Source organism: Varanus komodoensis, unplaced genomic scaffold (assembly GCF_004798865.1).
Source record: "Varanus komodoensis strain SLA01 unplaced genomic scaffold, ASM479886v1 scaffold20_1, whole genome shotgun sequence".
Classification (NCBI taxonomy): Eukaryota; Metazoa; Chordata; class Lepidosauria; order Squamata; family Varanidae; genus Varanus; species Varanus komodoensis.
In genome coordinates, this window is record NW_025335587.1 from 18,298,236 (window position 1) to 18,316,841 (window position 18,606).

Genomic DNA, 18,606 nt, shown 5'->3' on the forward strand with positions numbered 1-18,606 from the left:
TCAAGCAGACAGGGCCTGTGTGCCGCATCTTGTGGGGAGAAGGCGCTCTGGGGAGCTGGGTGCTGGGGGCGGGCGCGCCCAGGGCTGAAAGGGGGCGCGCTTGCTCCCCGGGTGCAGCTGCGCCCGTTTCCCCGTGCTCTTCATCAGGACAGGGCGTGCTGTCCTGAGGAGGGGTGGGCAGTGCTGCCGTTCCATCCGGGAGCGTGGTGTTTTACACTGCATTCTTAATGGGCTCTGGTGTGTTTTCTCCAAGGTTTTGTTAAATGAGATTTGCTGTTGGCCACCTTGAGAGACTTTATGTATTAGCGGAAAGACAGGGTAATCAATCAGCCGCCGCAAACATCACGGGGGGGGGGGGCAGGCTCCTATCTAACTGCAGCCATTGAGGCATCAGCGGCTTCAGTGGTGGTGAGGACGGACGGACGGACAGAAGGGCCTCTCCCCACCCCCTCCCTTCCCGTCTTCTTTTCCTGGCCCTTTGGCTTGGTGCTTGGGCTCATCTTACTGCACGGCTAGGCAGGGCCCACGCCTGGCACCGTCCTGGGCTTCCCCTGGGTCTCTGGCCTCTGAGAGTGTCCCGGCAGCTGCCCTGTGCAGCCAGGGCGAGGCTCCAACAGGCTGCCTCCCGAGAAACCAGAATGGCCCCAGGGAAGCCTGCGCAGCACCACGTGTACGCAGGACCGACCCGTGTACACGCTGGGGTGCTCGCACTCAGGGTGCTGCAGCCCCGGTCTGGCCCCGCAGGGCTCTTCTTGGGGCCAGGGGTTGCCTTCCCTCCCAGATGGCGGCCGCCTCCTGGTATGCCCAAGTGGAGCGCGCATGGCTGAGGACGCCGGCCTTCCTAGCCGGTCCAAAGGTGTTTCCTCCAAGCTGCCCTCGTACCTAGAGGTCATTTGCCCAGCCCGATCCCTGTGGCTGGCTGCTGGGGGGTGAGCGGCAGGGGCTCAGAGGGGGTCCCGTGTCTTCAACCTGCAGCCACGAGGAGGAGCAGAGCAGCCCGGGGCAGGCTCGGCAGAAATGCCGCACTGACACAACGCAGCCGCCGAGCCTGCAGCCATTGCATGGGTGAGCTCTCTGTCTGCCTCCAGGTCCCTGCAAAAGAAGCCTATTTGGGTGCGCACTGCCTGGGTGTGGCCCCGAATAGCAAGTGATCCAGGAAGACACCCCCCTTCTCACCCCCCAGCTGAGGGGCTGGCTGTGGAGGCGCAATCGGGGCTATTGTGGCTGTCGTGATCCATCAGCTGGGTCCTCATCAACTCCTAATTGACTAATAAAGAGATCTGGAGTGAAAAGGACATGCTGTTTTCCTGGTTCTGAACTTCCTTCACCTCCAAAGTATACTTGTAGGAGATACAGAGTGTTTTTCATTGATTGGCACAGACCATATGAATTCCGTTGTTGACGTGGTTCCTTTCCTGTTGCATAACTTTGCTGGCTGCTTCTTTTGTCTTTTGAAAAGCAGAGGCTCCTGGAGACTTTTGTTTTAGGGAAAGGACTGTTGTGTGGAGCCAGAGGGCGGGCTCCGCATGTACAAGGCCCAGGGTCCAGGCCGGAGCGTGCCAGTTAAAAGGATCAGGTAGCCAGTAGCACGGAAAGCCTACTCAGGGCTGCTGGCATCATCCAGAATGCCTGGGCAGATGCAAAGGCACCCCAGAGCGACAGCCCTCTGACAACTGCCCTGGCTCGCGTCCGTCTTTGCCAAGGGAATTTGCTTCGCTTCCCACCCCCTTCCCCTGCCCCCATCCCTGTGCTCACCAGCCGCTGATCGGCGCAGTCCTTGTCACCGGGAGTGCCTCGATGGCCACACTTGGAACGTGTGCCCTGGCCTCACTTTGGGACTTGCCTTCGTCCTTCCCGGGCCGAAGAGAGCACACCTCGGATGGGCCAGTTCTGGGGCAGCCCCTGCGAGTCATGGCAGTGCCATTACCGTATTCACCCAAAGACAAGGACAGTGCAGGCTCTTGTTTTAATTCAGCCGTTTAGCTTACTGAGGTTTCTGCACTGCCGGATTTTCTCCAGCAAAATCTCTCACAAGTGGAGTTATTAAACACACAGCATTAACAAAAACACTTGGGGCTTGAAGAGGATTTTAATCTTTAGTGATTCGGAAATCCCCAGAGACTGCTGATTGGATTGAGGTTTAAACTGTCAAAGGAAACTGAAACACATAGAGAAAATTGATTTGTGAAAGTTGTTTAAAGGGGACTGAGGAGAGGAAGTGTCCGCTCCCGCCCCTCCTCTCTTTCTCTCTCTCTCCCCTTTCTGTGGAAGCAAAGTTTTAATCCCAGCACCGCACAAGCTGCCAAGTGTATTTATTGAAATGTTTTAATAATTGCTTTTTAGTCCGGTGTTTGAATAATGAATGCCCGTATGGGCAGCTGGGCTAAGCCTGCAGCCGCTCGGGGGATAAGGTGCTTGTTACACAATGGGCGCCACCATTGCCGCAGCGGGGAGAGGTCGGGGTGGTGAGCATGGCTGTGCCCGGCTCCCGGCTTTCCCTCGCCCGGGGAGCAGGCCTTAAGCCTTGCCTCGGAGAGGCGGGCACAGAAGGCTGCGGCGCTGCTCCGCTGGGAGCCTGCCCTTCTCCCGCTCCGCTTCCGCCTCCATCCCGCTCAGCGCTTTTCTCCTTCCAGGCTCTGAGGGTGGGAGCCGGCCAGGTCAGGAGGGCCCCAGAAGGGCCCCGCTGGATCTGGCCAAGGGGCCAAGCCGCCCATCGTCCTGTGCACACAGGGGCCCACGGGGAACTCACCAGCAGGGCAGGAATGCAGCAGCAGCACCCATGTTCCCCAGCAACCGGCAGAATGCCGCCACACTGCCTCTGACACTGGAAATGGCATCTAGCCCCGGAGAGCCTCCTCCTCCTCCTCCATGAATTGCTCCACTCCCCGTTCCCATCTCGCGGAATCAGTTCCAAGTAAGGCAGTCCTTCGTGGCTCCCCTTGACTCAGACAGGCCCAATTCGGTAGCGGCCCGCAGGGCACAGCTTTTCCTGGCGCTCCCATCCGTGCAAAGAGGCTGCAGCGTTTTTGGACATCGTTGTTTTATCCCGCAGTTGCAGATCTCCGTCTTATATCTCTGTGCTGTGTTGGCACTTTGTTAGCTTTAGATACCTGATTTTGTGGCAGTTTTACAACAGTGAAGGTGATGCTGTTTTCCTCTGTCCGACTCCATGAGAAATTAATTGTGCAGGGCATCCCGTTTCAGACCTGGTGCTGCACATTCCATCTCTGGGTGTGTGTTTCCAGGGCTTCAGTCCGTACCTTCAAAGGTATGTGTGAATGCGACTAGCATGTGTCTGCAGCTGTCTCGTCGTTTCATATCTGTCAAGGACTCCCAAACCAAGTGCGTGCGCATCGACAAGCCTAGTTTTGCACCTGTGTGTTGTGCAAAGTGGCCCCTGGAGAGGGGCTGCTCGTTTATTTTGCAGTCCAACTTGGCTGCGGGTCCAGGCGGCCCATTCACGTTCCCGGTGCGGCAAGCCAGCTAAGCGCATGGAACTCCCCCGACAGTTCTGAGGAACCCTTTGGTTTCCGCGCGTGCCATGGAATCATTCCCGTAATGTGTTTAACATGTGTCCGTATTAAAGATTGCCAGAGTCAGTAGTTAAGGGTATGACAAGCAAATATACGTCCGCACTCCAGCCGTGATGCGCTGATGCTCTTCCACCTCGTACGTTTGCAGGAGACGAGATGGAAAAGGTTGCCAGTTGACCTTCTGACGGTCATGTTTCACTGGAATGCCGCCATCTAACAATTCGGCTTCGGAGTGGAGTTTCAATCAGGGGACTTTGCTTTGGTGGAGTTTGTGGTTCTTTCCAGCTGGGCTGTCCCACTGGCTCATCTGTTGTAGGGGCTTTGTGGCAGATCTTCAGGGTTTGAACCACACAGATCGGCCGAGTGTTGTTGAAGCCGGCCTTGGTGTAATTCAGGCTACGGTACTTTAAACGTTGACCCCGCCAGCCGTCATGGTTTGTCCTACTTTACCAAGGGAGGCCGTCTAGTAGAAGTAGATGTGTATGGAAAATTCATTTTGGTGTGTTTTTGATCAAGATTTATCCAGTTCACACCTTCTGAACCAAACTCAGACACAATCTGTGGTCAAAGTCCCAACATTTCCAAGCTTGCAATGTGATTCCCTCCAACATGTGTACATTTGGAACATGTGCAACAGGAGAGAAATTCACATACTTAAAAGCGGGCACCGTGGATGCATGCATTTGGAAAAATATGCATGGACATATTTTCTTTGCATGGGGAAATTAAAAAGACAAAGCTCACAATCTGGTAGAAGCTCAAATGGAAACAAGCTTCAAGATGGAATTCAGAGATGTTTGGCACCTGGTGCCTTCCAGATGTGTTGGAATGCAAGTCCCATCATTCCCAGCGCAAAATCTTAAAAGAGAGCAGCATGGGCCTTGGAATTGCTCATCCGCTCTTGCTCCTACCTGGACAGAAGACTGAGCAAGGCACAGAGTCAAGCCTTCCCTTGGTGAGATGCACTGTACCTCTAATTAATTATTTCCAAACATGAATTGCTCTATAAATTACTCTATGCAAATGCCAGCAAATCAGCATCTGGTCTCTTGTTTGATCAAAGCAAAGCGCCGTGTGGCTCCTTCAAGACGAACTGATTCAACAGGGCATAAACGTGTGCGGACGCCACTTCTCGGGTGATACGTCCTTCCCTTTCTCCAGCAATGTGCAACTGGCCACCCATTCCCTGTGCAGAGGCAGATGCTTGGACACGGTGTCCCCAGAGAGAGCCTCCCGTGGTCGCCCCCCTCCTGCCTGGCTCACCCCGTTCCCTCCTCCCCTGGCCCGAATGGCCGCAAACAGTGGAGAGCAGCCTCGCACGGGAGAGGTCCTGGCTTCCAGGCAGCGTTCCTCCGCCGCAGAGCACGGCGTTCTACAGTAAATGTCGCCGCTTCCTTCAGGGGCTGCCAAGCGCGGACCCCAAGTGGCTTCATGTTCTTTGCAATGGCCGTTTTATTGGGAAATATCCCCTCCCCCACCGTTCTTTATTTCATTTTTTGAAAGGTTTGTGGAGGGTTAATAGGTCATAAATTTTTACTGCCTGTTCCGAACCAGGAAGTGATTCTTCTCCGCTGGCCTGTGCGGTGCTTTCTCCTGAAGATGCTTATCTGCCCCTTTGATTGCCCGTTGCTCGGAGATACGGCTGGAGTGGCGCCTTCCCTTATCGAGGCCCATCGCTTGGTCTTCCCATCCGAAAGTCGCAAGTGTGTGTTTTTCATCTTTAATTGATCCTGCAGTGCCTTTTATGGCTCTCTCCTCGTTCCCCCACAACATGGAGGACGGCACTCTCCATTTGCGCTCGATGCGGCGGCGGCGGCTTGACCGATCAGAACAGGATGGCTTGGGGCATTGCCTTCGGTGGTGGTGGGGTTGCGTCATGCTTCTGAACGCGGCAGGACCACGCGGTTTTTCCTCTGGCAGCAGCCTCCCTGCTGGAACCTGGAAGGGCAGTTGAGAGAAGAACTAAGAAGTCCTCCTCCTCCTCCTCCTCCTCCTCCTCCTCACTCAAAAGTCTCTTCTACCAAGATTGCTAAATTCTCAGCCCAAGGACCGCTTCCTAGTGCTGAGGTGAGGCCCCCCAAGCAAGTGGAGGGGATGGAGACATGCTGTCGTGGGAAGGGAGCGCTTCCAGGGCAGCCGTGAGAGGTGGGCCTGCTCAGAGCACCTGCCGAGGACTGCAGCTCAGCGAGGTCCAGAGCCGGGCTTGCCGCTCCTCTTCCGCTGCAAATACAGGCTGGCTGCATTGCAGCCCTCCTGAAATGTGCCTGGAACTGGGCAGCGGAGTGGAAACGCACTCTGGCCTCTGGCCTCGGTCACAGGGACAGGGACAGAGGCCAGTGGGAGCGCACCCCTGCGTCTTAGCAGTGACATCCGGCCAACGGGGAGACCAGCCCAGCCCATCCATCAGCCAGGGAAGGAGCAGCTGCAGGGAGCTCGCGTCCCCCTCCCTTCCAGGAACGACGCTCATCCCCACTGCTGCGCACAGGCACGGGGCTGCCGGGGATGCTTTGGTCCCACCCCTTGGAGGAGCAAGAGAACCAGCCGGGGCAGGTCGGCCTGGCCCAGAGCACCTCCAGGCAGCCCCGTGGGGCATTCCGCCATGTTCTGGCCTTAAGCAATGGGTCGCCTCCTCTGCTCTTCTGCCCTGTTCCCTTTCCCCTGCGTGCCTTGTCTTTCTAGTCTGCAGCAGGGCCCCGCTTTCTCTGAGACGGGTGTGAGCTGCTCGGGGAGACGAGAACTCTCTAGAAAGCAGACTGAGAATGAAGTAAGTAGGCAAATAAAGCTGTTCTGGGCCGTCAAGCCCTCTCCAAGTTCTGGCCCGCGACAGTCCCGCTTGGCGCCTTCCTGACCTGCAAGGCCAAGCCCGTGGTTTTTCCTTGTTTGTCATCAGCAGAAGGTCCATCACCCGGGACCATGGCTGAGAGAAGTGCCGTTCTCTCTCTGAGGACTCAGAGAGGTGCAGCCACTGGAAAAGGGCGACAACAGCTCAAATGGGCCCTCGGCCCAATTCAGCATGAGGCTGTTTTGCACCTGCCCTGGGGCCTCGCTTTCTGATGAGCAATGCAGGGACTGAGATCTGGCTCAGGGAGGAGTTGGCTGGAGAGCCAGAGGCAGGAGACCCGATCCGTGGGCAGACTGGAGCTCAGAGGCCGGAGCTCATGGGCCGGGCCAGGCCAGGGAGCCTGTGTAGCTCCTCACGGCAACAAATCCCTCAGCTTGAAGAGCCGGAAAAGTGTGACAGGAACTGTGTGCTCCCCATCGGCCTGGGGGAAGACGCAGGCCAGCAGTCCCGGGCTCAGCCCTCAGCATCTCCTGGCAGGGCAGCTCCTGCCCCTGCCCTGTGGCCAGGCAGTGTAGCCCGGAGCTGGGCAGTTCATGGCTTCGCAGCTGCTTGGGCCCACAGAGCTGCATCTGGCTTGTTGGCGGAGGGACCGCGGCGCTGGTGAGGGGCGGTTGCTGAAGCCCCTGCTCAAGAGGCCGCCTGCCCTGCCCTGCCCTTGCATCTCTGCACAGATTCGCGCTCTGTCTTGGGCACGAGATGGCATCCAAGGGACAGCTGCGTGCTCACGAAGCAGAGCGCTCCGTGTCGCTTGCCTAGGATGTTGTGAAATCCAGACACGCAAGCAGGGCCCGCCCGCTCAGGCTGCGTAAAGAAACACCACACTTGCCAAACCCTCGACCGGGGGGCCGGTGACATCGTTCAGTGGGCCTTCACCTCCGACATCTCGCTATTTAAGGTCCGAGCTCCATGGGCAGAATTACAGAAGCGACAGGTGAACGGCTGGGCACCACCGGATTGGGTTACGAGAACGCCGGCGTTACGGCTGGCGGGAGCAAGAGGAATTGCACACGAGGGCCGAAGCTTGTGCCTGTTGGCCCGTTTGGTTCCTATCACTGGTGGGTCACACGCGGCACCTGACAAAACCTGCCGGGCCTCCTCCTTACTCTCTGTGAATGCCAGAGCACGCGCGGCGCTCCTGCGCAGTGAAGGAGTTCAGGGAAATGTCTGGTCCTGGACGGGCTGGCTGCGTGCTAGGCCAGCGTCTCTCATCCCCTCGTTTCTCACTGAGGATCACACAGAAAGCTTCCAGGACCCCACTGGCTAACTCAGGACGCAATTCCTGTACCCCATCAAAATGATTCATATAGATTCACTGTGCTTTCCACAGCTCATTAAGTTACGAGTGGGGTGCAACAGGAATCTGTTTTGCTAGAAAGGAGGGAAGGAAGAGTGACCGTTGTAAAGCAGGGGGTCTTGGTGGGGTTTGAACTCTGTCAGGTCACGGAACAGGCTTGGCTGGTGGACAACAGAAGCGCCAGTCAGCGGTTTGGCGCCGTGGCCATCCCCCGCGTGGCCTGAGACGCTGTGACAGCCCTGGACCACTGACGGGAATGATAGCATTAAGCATGCGCGCTAGAAGAACCTTGTTAAGGGAACGCCACCGGCCTGGTTTGGCGGGGCGGCGGGGACGGGGACAAAACAGCCCTTGGGGGTGACTACCAAGAAAGAAGTTGGGGCTAGCCGAAGCAAGCGAGTGTTCCGTGTGTGGGAGTGTATCAGGGTAACACGTTTAAATTCTCCCACACTGTGGTGATAATGAAATGCTCCGAAACTATATATATACAAAATAAATGAAATGTTGGCAAGAAGGACGCTGGGTGTTTCTGCATCCTCAGAGGTCACGATGGTCCTGTCTTCGTTGTCCTTCTTTTCCTGTGCGAAATTAATGAGGGGCGGTAGCCTTTTGAATGAACAACTGCAGCTTTAAATGCAAGTTGGCCACTACAAAACCCGAAAGCAACCCCCACCTCTCTTCTGCAAAAATCCATTGTACGCTCTCTCTGCAAATAACAGACAGTTCGTGTGCACTGGAGGAAGAATATCCCCTGAGGAAGGAGAGGCATGGAAATTCCAGATGCTGTTCCAGATTGACAAAGACAAAATGCAGATTTCAAAACGTAGAATTTAACATGCACGCGGGGCACCTAACTGTTGGCCGTTTCAGTAGGAGAAGCTTCAGCCTCACAGAGGACAGGAATCGCTGCGCTTGCATGGCTGGGTTGTCCGGCGCGCCAGTGGGATTGTTGCTAATACCCCTCTTCATCCTCGCAATTCAAGGTGTGTGTACGGCTTTTGGCACTTCAGGTTCAAGGAGCACTTTCCACCCTGGCATTGCCTGAGGAGAAGGTCCTCTGCTTCCGTCACAGAACCGCAGGTTGCCGAGGATTTGGAGAAGTACCCAGAGTTGCTTGCTGGGTTTAACGTGGGGATGCCGAGCCAGCCGCGCCTCAGCCCACTGAAGGACATTCTGTTTTTGGTGGGCAGGGTGGGCATGTCGTGAGCGGAGCCGGCTGGAGCCGGGGGTCAGATGAGATGGCCTGGGAGGCCCCTTCTGACTTGCGCTGTTTCATGTTGCTTTGTTTTTCCGACCTCACTGGGGTACTCCACCGCCGAGCATTTGATGTTTTCCTGGCTGGTGTGCTGCCTTTTCCCCATCCCCAAAACATTGCAGTGCCTCTTCTGAGGCTCACGTTTGCAGGCAGGGAGCGCTTTGAGCAACGGGAGGCCGGCTTTTGGTCCCACCCCGCTGCCATCCCTGGACGGTGGCTTCGGAGAGCTCCCTGAAACAGAATTTGGCCCTTGGGCTGGAAGATGCTGGGCACTCCTGCACTGCCATTGCTGTGGCGAAGGGTCCTGGGTACCGAGCCAGCACCTGCTTGCTGGAGGAGGCCCACGTGGGAGGACAGCCATTTCCAGGCTCACGGGCTGCTCTCGGGGGCCGGAACGGCCTTCTCGGCCCACCTCTCCCTCTCTCTTTCCTGCACGCCTCTCGCCTGCGTCAAGCTTCCCCTGTCCTTGTTCTCTGAGACACCATCCAATATCATCCCCAAGTGGTGTCCAGCTGCTTGAAGTGCCGTCCGAGAACCGCGCTGCTCGGAGGGCTGCCCAGGCCGTCGAGATACGCGGACGCCGGTAGTCGCTGGGCGCCACTGGCCGAGAGGCATTCCCCGCTGGCCCCCTCCCCTCCGGTAGCGGCCCGCACGGCCACCGGTTTCCTATTACCGGTGTGGAGCGGGCCGGAGGAGGCCTGGCGGCATGAATGAGGCAGCTGTGCGGGAAGAGCCCCGACCGGAGGGCCCTGGCTGGCCGCGGGGACATGTAATTAAGGGGGCTCTGAAATCCTTCACCTGAGCCCGTAATTACCTGGATGGTATCAAGAGGTCGGCTCCTCCAGACAGTGGCTTCTTTCAGGCGCTCTGCGTGGGCTGCTGATCGAAGGTGGGGTGGGGCAGACCACATCGCGCTCCTCGGCCGTGGCACTTGGTTTCTCGGAGTGTGAGAAGGGGGCTGTGGAGGGTCGGAGCTCTGGAGCTCTGCTCAGGGCCTGGCCGCCCCAGTTTGAGGCTCTCAAGGCAGGGCAAGGGCCCGTGCAGCCCCCTGAGATCAGTTCCCTGCAGGGAATTCCTGAGCTGGAAGAATTATTTCCAGCCCACGTAGGCCAGGTGTTCACAGGAGGTTTTGGGCTACAAGCCCCTTGAACCCCTGGCCATTGGGCATGTTCTCTGGAGCTGATGGAAGCTGCAGTTGAAAACAGTCCGGAGGTTGTATCCCACGGCTGTGCTTGGCCAGGCGGGGCCCTGGGATAGCTTCGCCCAATTTGGTGAATCAAATAATAGACCCGATGAGGGGGTATTGGAAAGAAAGGGCGATTTGCTGGATTTGACCTCTCCATGGCCCACGATTGCTATGAAGAGCTATTCTGGGCATGCAGTCAATGACTTTTGTCTCTCTCTGTAGCTCTCTCTATGAGGTAACTTTAAAACCAAGGCCCTCAACTCAGGGGCGGGGAATGGCTTAGTAATTTTTTAATGAGAATTTCTGACTGGCAGCCCCACTTCACTTTGCTGACACTGGAAAAGACTGCGATTGTTTCAGCTTCTGGCCATCACAATTGCATTACTGCGTATAAAACATTTAAATGAAGATGGCAACACTGAGCATAACAAGCGAAGGACGAAGCCGAGAGCTGGCGTGTTGGGCCAGACTGCTCCGTGTGGCGCATGCGTGTTGCCTTTCAGCCGCAGAGGTCTCCGCAGAAATCAGGTTGGGGTGAACTTCCAAATCATTGAATGTTTGGCCCAACACTGGGGAAGGGTTTGAGGGCTAGAGAGAGCGTTAAACTTGCTCCGATCGTTGGCGTTTTGGTGGCAGGGTGCCCTTCGCCAGACGCCTCTTGCTTTGATCGGCTGACGGCACCATCGGTTTCCCCCAGTCCATTTTCTGAGTGGCTTTTAGGGGCGGGGGAAATGACCACCACCCAAATATTGCCAAGTCCTCCCTCTGAAAATGGTGACCCTGTTCTGAAAGCAGTCCAAGCAATTAATCCTCGCCCTCTAGTTGTGCGGTCAACATACCCTGTGTCGGAACACAACCTTTCCACGCCCCTGTTGGATCCATGCCCCGCTGTGCCCATGGAGAACGAGTGCAGTCCCCCGTCTGCTGATGGAAGTCCTGGAAACAGCTTCCCACCCACCTCTGCCCAAGAGAGATCCTTGGGGAGCAGAGCCAAAGGTTCCCTTCAAGGCACGAGGCAAAGTGGAACACGAGGCCTGGGGAGCCCCTGAGTCTGATGCTCGTTACTGCTGGTTGTCTTCGCCGCCGCTTTCTTTGCACTGCTTTTTGCAGCCGCTCCTGCAGCCGGCTGTGTGCGCGCGGTGGGCACCGTCTCCAGGAGGCATGCATTCGCACGGCCGTCGCCCGTCCAGCCCTACCCAGCCGTCCTTTCGACGCTGGCCATCCTCCGGCAGGTGATTAACCCCCGCAGTCGCTTCCTCCGCCCGGATCATCCGCGTGCTGCCTGTGCGCAGCGTGTGGAATGGTGACTTGGCGCCGGCATGATCGGTTGGCACAGTTTCCTCTTGTGGAGGTTGGATCCAGAAGGAGATGCAGCATGGTGCTAACAGCCGCGCCAACAAGGCCAGGATTGCCCCTGCCTGCACGAAGCAGAAGACCGAACCCCAGGGATAATGCCCTGCGTGAAGTTCACACAAAAGGCAAACCAAAAGCGTGCTGCTCACAGCTAGATGAGTAATGCCGCTTAACTTTGTAAGAAATGCCCCCTTTCTTATTCCGATCCTTGTCGAAACAGCAGTCCTGCAGTGAGGCTAGGAAATGTGCTTCATAAATAGCCATCCCTGAGGGTCAGGGAAGTTCAGACTCAAACCTGGGACTTGCTGGCTCGCACACTCTTCGGCAGCCCCTAAACGCCGGCTCTCACGTGGCGTGATGTCCTCAGGCAGAGCGTGCGCTTTGCCTGCCAAGGGTTCCCGGGTTGATCCCTGGCGTTCTCCAGAGAGGAGAGCTGGGAAACAGAGCTCTCTAGTTCAAAATGGATCTTCCTGGAGAATTATGGCCAGTCCAAGTAGATAGAGCCGGACTGGTTCCTTACCCCCCACCGACCTCTCCAACCTGATGCCCTCCAAATCTTTTGGATTGCAGTGCACATCAACCTCTGACAGCATGCCCAGTGCTGGGTGTTACAGTCCAAAGCTCCTGAAGGGCACCAGGTTAAGGAAAGCTAGTCCTAGAGAAATGGGCTTGTTGCAGGGGGTGACTTTCAGCCTTCAGAGCTGCCTGCCTTTGCTTTGTTTCAAAATATCTGCCTTCCACCCGTGAGTCTTACATAGAAATGCGGACTTCGGCCTGTCGCCCCACTGCCCTCCCACTCCCCAGGAGCCGCCGTCCTGCTCACAGGTGCTAGAAAGCCTGTCCCACCCTGCATGGGCTGGAACCACAAATGCGCCGGTCCGTTGGCAGCTGGGGTTGTGTGCCTCTGTGCGCATGCGCTTTTGACGGCATGACATTGCTTTTGCTTTGACTGACGGATAGCGGAAGCGGCGGAAGATCGCGGGACAATTCTGCCTTCCATATTAGCAATGCTGCGCTTGTTGTTGTTGTTGTTGTTATTATTATTATTCTTATTATGCTTGGGGTAAGGCTGACCTGCTAGGGATCTTTATGGGCACTTACATCATCTCCCTGGCCAATGATCCCGTTCAGCCGGAAGCCTACCGTGTCTGAATCCCAGTATATCCTTGCTCACCCATTTCAACATGAATCCTGCCTTATCTACTTGTTTGCTGAGCTCTGTTGTGCTTGAACTGGGAGATGGTGCTGGTCACCACCGGGGGGCAGACCTGAGGACATCACTCCTGGGACATACTCTGGTGCAGGGAATCATGGGGCACCGGGCAGCCAATCCCCATCAAATTAGGTGATGTGGGTTGCCACCCAGGGTCTTTTCAGTGGTGGCACCCCGGGTGCAGGAGACTTGCCTAACCACCTGCATTGTAGCCTTTTCAGTGCCAAGTGAGGCTCTTTGTCTCCTAGGCTTTTTCCTCCTTCATTTTTAAGCATTGTGCTGAGCGTGTGTCCAGATCTTTGCAGCGCTGCCGGGACTTGCTTTGCCTATGTTCTGCTAAAAACATCAATTTTTATTACTGCATTTCCCCCGTATTATATTCTGTAGCTTTAAGTTTGGTTCTGCGAACTGCCCAGAAAGCTTTGGCTCTCAGGAGGTAAAGAAATGCAGCCCGTTCCTAAGGCAAAATTACTGCCGACTTGTTTTCAGAACCTCTAGTGCACCTTCCGCCTTTATTTATGCACTATTTCTATACCCATAAACCCTAGGGAAAAAATCCTGAGCAGTTCATGCCTATGTGTGCTGTGGACAACAACTCCCGTGGGTTCCCGATTGCTGGGGCTGGATGGCGATGGGCCCCAAAGGTCTCAGAGGCACCCTGTTAAGAGAAGGCTGCTTGCCGGTTCCCACAACCGCTCTGGCCAGCTGAGCAAATCCAAGCATTCGATTGGGCGGCAAATGCGCCAAATCCCAGGCGCTCTTTTGTGGCATCCAGATGCCGATGCAGTGCTTTGCTTCTCTGGAGGAGAGGGCAAGGCCTGTCTCTGTGTTGACTTTGCATTCCCTTGTTTTTCATCTGATTGCAGCCACAACCCATCATGGGGCATAGATAGGGCCTGAGGTTAAGAGAGGTGGAAAGTGTTGATTCTAATTAGATCTGACTCCCCGATCTTCCTCTGCAGAGCAGCGCACAAGCCGAGGGTTCCCAGTGGGCTCCCACAGAAATGCAGTATTCAGTGGGCTCCCGGGATCTTCGGATCGTGCCGTCACAGCCTAGCAGGCCTCTTTCGATGCTTCCCACTGTTTGCCAAGCACCTTAACCAGAAGCCTAGTCTCAGAAGGACCGGGCTGCACTCACGCAGCTGAGAAGGAAGAGCTGCTCTGTGTAAGCTCAGAAGCCCTGGGCTCTTTGGCAGGCATAGCTTGAAGGAGGGAGCAGGAATATAGCCCAGCGATCACACAGATTTCTTATTCCGGAGAGGCAGCCAGCCAGCCAAGCATCTCTGATGGGAGAGCGCCTCCCCGCAGCTGGGATCCTGCTTGGGACAGAATCTGTGCGATGCGTGTAGGGCTGCCTCACTGTCCGAACAAACACACACCTGCCGCTGGGGAAGAAGGGGCTGCTGAGCGTAGACCCCTGTTTCAGCCAGTGGACGCAGAAGGGGTGCCCAGATGCCATGTCTGCCTTGCAAGGATAGAGGCCCGTTGCTGTTTAGTGTGAGGCGGAAGGGCAGATGCCTTCCCAGGACGTTTCTGCATTGACTCCTCAGGACATCAGATACTGGCATGGGTGGGCAGCTTCCATGGCCCACAGTTCACCAGTGGCCACTGGGATGCATTCCCAGCTCTTCAGCCCTGAGACCGCACCACTGACCTCCCTCTCTGGGCCACCCTCCCCACAGTCCCTCAGAACTTGCCCCCCCCCCCGCATTGTAGGAGGACACACAGAAATGTGGAGGGGCATCAATGGAAACAAAGCTATATATTTTTGTAGTCTTGCAGGGCTGGGTTATTCTGTCCCCAGAACTGTACGCGAGAGTCGAAAGTAAGTTCTCTTCAGGCATCAGCCAACCCTTCTAGTTGGGCCTTCCTTTAACATTCAAGTGACTCTAACTTCTGAGTAACCTGAACAGAAGAAAAAGACTCCTTGCATGGCACTGTTCTATTTTTTATCTGGTTCCCTTTTTGTTTTCAAATATAGCATATTGTAAAACACAAAGAAGTACATTTTCCCCCTAAAAACATGGATAAAAAATTCACCATATCCTAAGTGAGCCATTTCCCCTTTGATTCGAGTCTAAAACACGGGTAAAGGGAAACCATGATGGAGCGGCATTATGCATTTTACAAAAGAACATATGCGTGTGTTTAAATCATTTACATTTTGCCTTTTTGATTTCTGTAATTTTTTTAAAAAAATCTGTGCTGCAGCGAACAGGCGCCTCCATGCAGGCCCAGAAAAAGAAGATGCTTGAAAGCAGGATTTTTAAAGTTTGATGCAAAATAAGGTGAGGTAAATTGGAAGCGATGGTCTCTCACGTCAAGGTTTTATTGGAAAGTTTTGGCTAGGGAGGCAGTGCTGAAAGTTGAAAAGCCGCCGATCGCTGGATGTACCAGCGGTGGACACCAGACCCCGGTCTCACCATCGATGGAAGAGTGGCTGAGAATGCTCAACCACGGCTTCATGCCGCTCGTGATGGAAAAACCAACCAATGCACAGCATGTGGCGTTTGGAAACCTGGCATTTCTGTGCAATGCGGTTGGCCTGGAACTGCACGAGATCCTGTGGGCGCTTTCCTTACTGATGGTTCCATGCAGAGAATTGAGTGGAGAGGCAGCCGCCTGTAATGTTTCCCCCCGCAGGAGAAAAGCGATCCACCCCAAGGAGAGAGTTAGCCCTCCCTGGTTTCGTTTCAGCCCTCCTCCTGGAAGAACGTGAGGCCGTGGCTGCCCCTCTCCCCTTCACCTGGTAAAGCTCTGCCACTTGGTTCCGTTGCACGTCTTACTTTGGCCTGGAGTCAAATAAATGCTGTATAAGTGGCCAAAGAAAGCTGCTGCTGCTGCTGAACGTATGCTTCAAGGTGGCAGCGGTTGGATTTCGACTCCCGGAAAAGGTGACAACTCCTCTGTTTGTCATTTGCTTTAACATCCTATCTATATTTTAAGAGGGCTGTAGGGTTGGGAAGCCTTTGGGTGCGTTACGCTGAGCGGGGTTGACAGCTCGGCGGCGTGGAAGGCCATTATCTCACCTTTGTGCTTCTAACTGTAGCCATTTGCCTCGTCCTGTTTCATAATACATTCCCCAAGTGGCGGCTGAGAAATTCCTAACACCTATTGGAGGCATGAAATAATCAACGGTGCCACGGCAGCGGGCAAATGAAGATTACGTGAAGGGCAAATCCGTTTGCTCCGCTTTCTCTTCCCGGCCTGCAGACCTTTTATTCCCCGCACACGCTCCCAGCACCGCCTTTTCCCACCTGGTGTGTCAATATATTGCATTTTATTTCATCCATCCTGCGAGCCTGTCAGGTAGCTTTGCATCAAGCCCTCTCTTTTACCTTCACGCCCCCCTTGTGAAATGGGTCGCTCCAAGAGCAGGTGGCTGGCCTGAGAGGGTTATCCAGGGAGCTTTGTGGGTCAGCAGGAGATTGAACTGCAGGGCCTCATTCTGCAGAATCCTCCAAGGTCCCCAGAAGTCTCCATCCCTTTCCCCATCCACTCATCCTCCCTCAGCTTTTGTGGCGCTCCATTCACTGTTTCCATGGAGTCCTATTAAGACGGTCCCAGATTAAGTCTGGCCTAAGGCTTACCAGTCTCAGATCAAAAGGTTCCCGGTTCAGATCCCTGACACCCACTGCCGTATCCAAGCTGGACTGAACCACTAGCTCACAGACCCAGGTTTTCAGGTGGCCCACGAGTGTATCAGCAAAGAATGGGTGGAAAAGAAGAAACAGGCAGGGCAACTGCAAATATAAATGCAGAGGGACACATTCAGGAAGAAGAGGATGATTCCAACAGGAAGAGAGCTGATCTTCCCATAGTTGGGACGACTGTGGCTAAGTGATCTTGTTCTCCCGCTCATTCCGCTGCCAAGGTGAGGCTACCTGACGATGGGCGACTTCAGGGCCCCGTGCTGCCTTCCTCCTGGTCCTTTACTTTTAAACCACCTCAAGGCTGGCCCAAGATATGTTGCTGTGTGTGCCAGAAGACAAGGTGGCGCTCCCTCCGTGTGAGTGGACGGGCGAATGACCCTCTCGTCAGCCTTGAGGATGGGACAGTGTCCCCTTTGCGCCCGAAGGCAGCAGGCCAGCTTAGGGGCACCAGGGCAGGCCGTGCGGCTCCCAGTGTTCTCCTCCAATCTGTCCAGCCCCCTTCCAGCATCCGCTGCCTGAGGCGGCTGCCTCACTCTGCCAAACGGTGCGGCTGGCCCTGTCCAGAGGCTGCTTCGAAATGCGGGAGGACACCCTGGCAGGTCTTTGCTCTTCCACCGCACATGTTCACAAATGCACGTGCGTTCGGTGTTTGTATTTATAAGATAATACAGGTGCTTCCGTGTTAGAAAGTCTGCTTTTAGGCAGTGATAAGCACAGACAACTACAGAGTTCGCCCTCGTGCTCTCTCTCTCTCTCTCTCTTTTTCGCCTTCTCCTCCCTTAAATAAGATGAATTTGAGTTTTGATCAGCCACCCAACATCTCCAAGCTACTCCCCAAGTGGTCCCAGGTGTGGAATTCCAGCAGGTAATTTCCTGCGGCCGTGTTTTGGAGGGAAGGCCTTCTCTGTCGCAAGATTATATCTGCTCACCTGGCCCTGGCGGTATCAGAGAGACCCTTTGTTTATTCATTTAGGAGGCAGATTAACCCTAATGAATATGGTTTCCTGGAAATGGATATAGAGGACAATGGGAAAGAGGGACTGGGGGTGGGGGAGAAAGAGAGCAAATTCCCTTCTCTTTCTTCACTTTTAAATAATGGCTGCCTTTCATAACAGGGCCTTTTTAAATCAGGAAGGCATGCAAAATATGTCAACAACAAAAAGAAAATGTCCATTTTAAACTAAAGCAGCAGTTGGGCAGATTTCTTTCAAGCTCAGAGCTCTGCCATTTTTTTCGTATTGCTGGCATATTTAATCCCCCTCCCCTTCTCTCTCTCTCTCTCTCTGCCGTACTTTGCAGTAGAGACATAGTTAGGATTTGACAAAGTGCATTAATATGTACTCACAGTTAACAGTATTCCCAGCCGGAGTGGGGACAATGGACATAAATATACATGTGTGCTTGTTTTCTGACACTTAGATTTTCCGACAGCATTCACGACATAACTTTTGTTTGGCCGGGTTTATTTGTGATTCACCACAGAAGCTGAGCGTGTCTTTCTTTGGGAACTTCTCCCAACTTTTATGTTTCCTTGCACCGAGGCGCACTGGGAGCCATAAATTACACTTCCCTTTTTTGGTGGGGACTCTCATGGCCACCTGTTAGAGCTCTGGCATTCTGAGTGCGAGTCCTCCAAGACTTCGTGAGTCTAGTATCGAGGCATGCTTGTGCTCTTGCAGCAATCTTACTTGCACAGCAGAAAACAGCCTCGGAGCTTCTTTTCCCATCTCCGAACGCAAGACGGGCCTTGCGGGATCAGAACAAAGCTGTATTTAGTTCAGCATTCCGTTCACACGGTGGACAACCCACGAAAAGCCTGAGGCGGCAATGTATCTTCCTGCCCACAATCCTCAGCCGCTCATGTGCAGAGATCAAGTATAAACCTTTTGATCACCTCTGATACTCTTCGTTCTGTGATTGTCTTTGCTGTCCTTTTCTAGCCCTCCCCACAGGAGGTGGGAATGCCTTCTGTGGAAACAGCCTCTTCCCAGCTCCCTTTGTACTTTAAGGAGCCTGATCCACTGGCTTCTTGTGTCATGACAAAAGTCTGCTGCATTCCAGGTCCCCCTCTTCGGCACTGAATCTGGTGACGCCCCCAAATTGGCACCCTCAAACTCTTCAGGGCTCAGGGCCCTGTGGCTTGGGCCCCAGCAGGAGCCCATTTTGGGCCCCACCTTTGAGCCGCTCCCAAAATTGGGCATCTTGGGAAGCTGCCTAAACTCCCATCATGCGTTGGAGCAGCCCACGGCTGTAAGTGTTCTGCAAAGCTTCCGGGGC

General features: G+C 54.8%; 1 protein-coding gene across 9 annotated transcripts in view; it reads left to right on the forward strand.

The window, feature by feature from the left end:
• The window catches only part of BCAS3 (BCAS3 microtubule associated cell migration factor), a 367,571-nt gene that overhangs the window by 201,605 nt on the left and 147,360 nt on the right, over positions 1 to 18,606 (forward strand). The gene's annotated exons all lie outside the window — the stretch shown is intronic.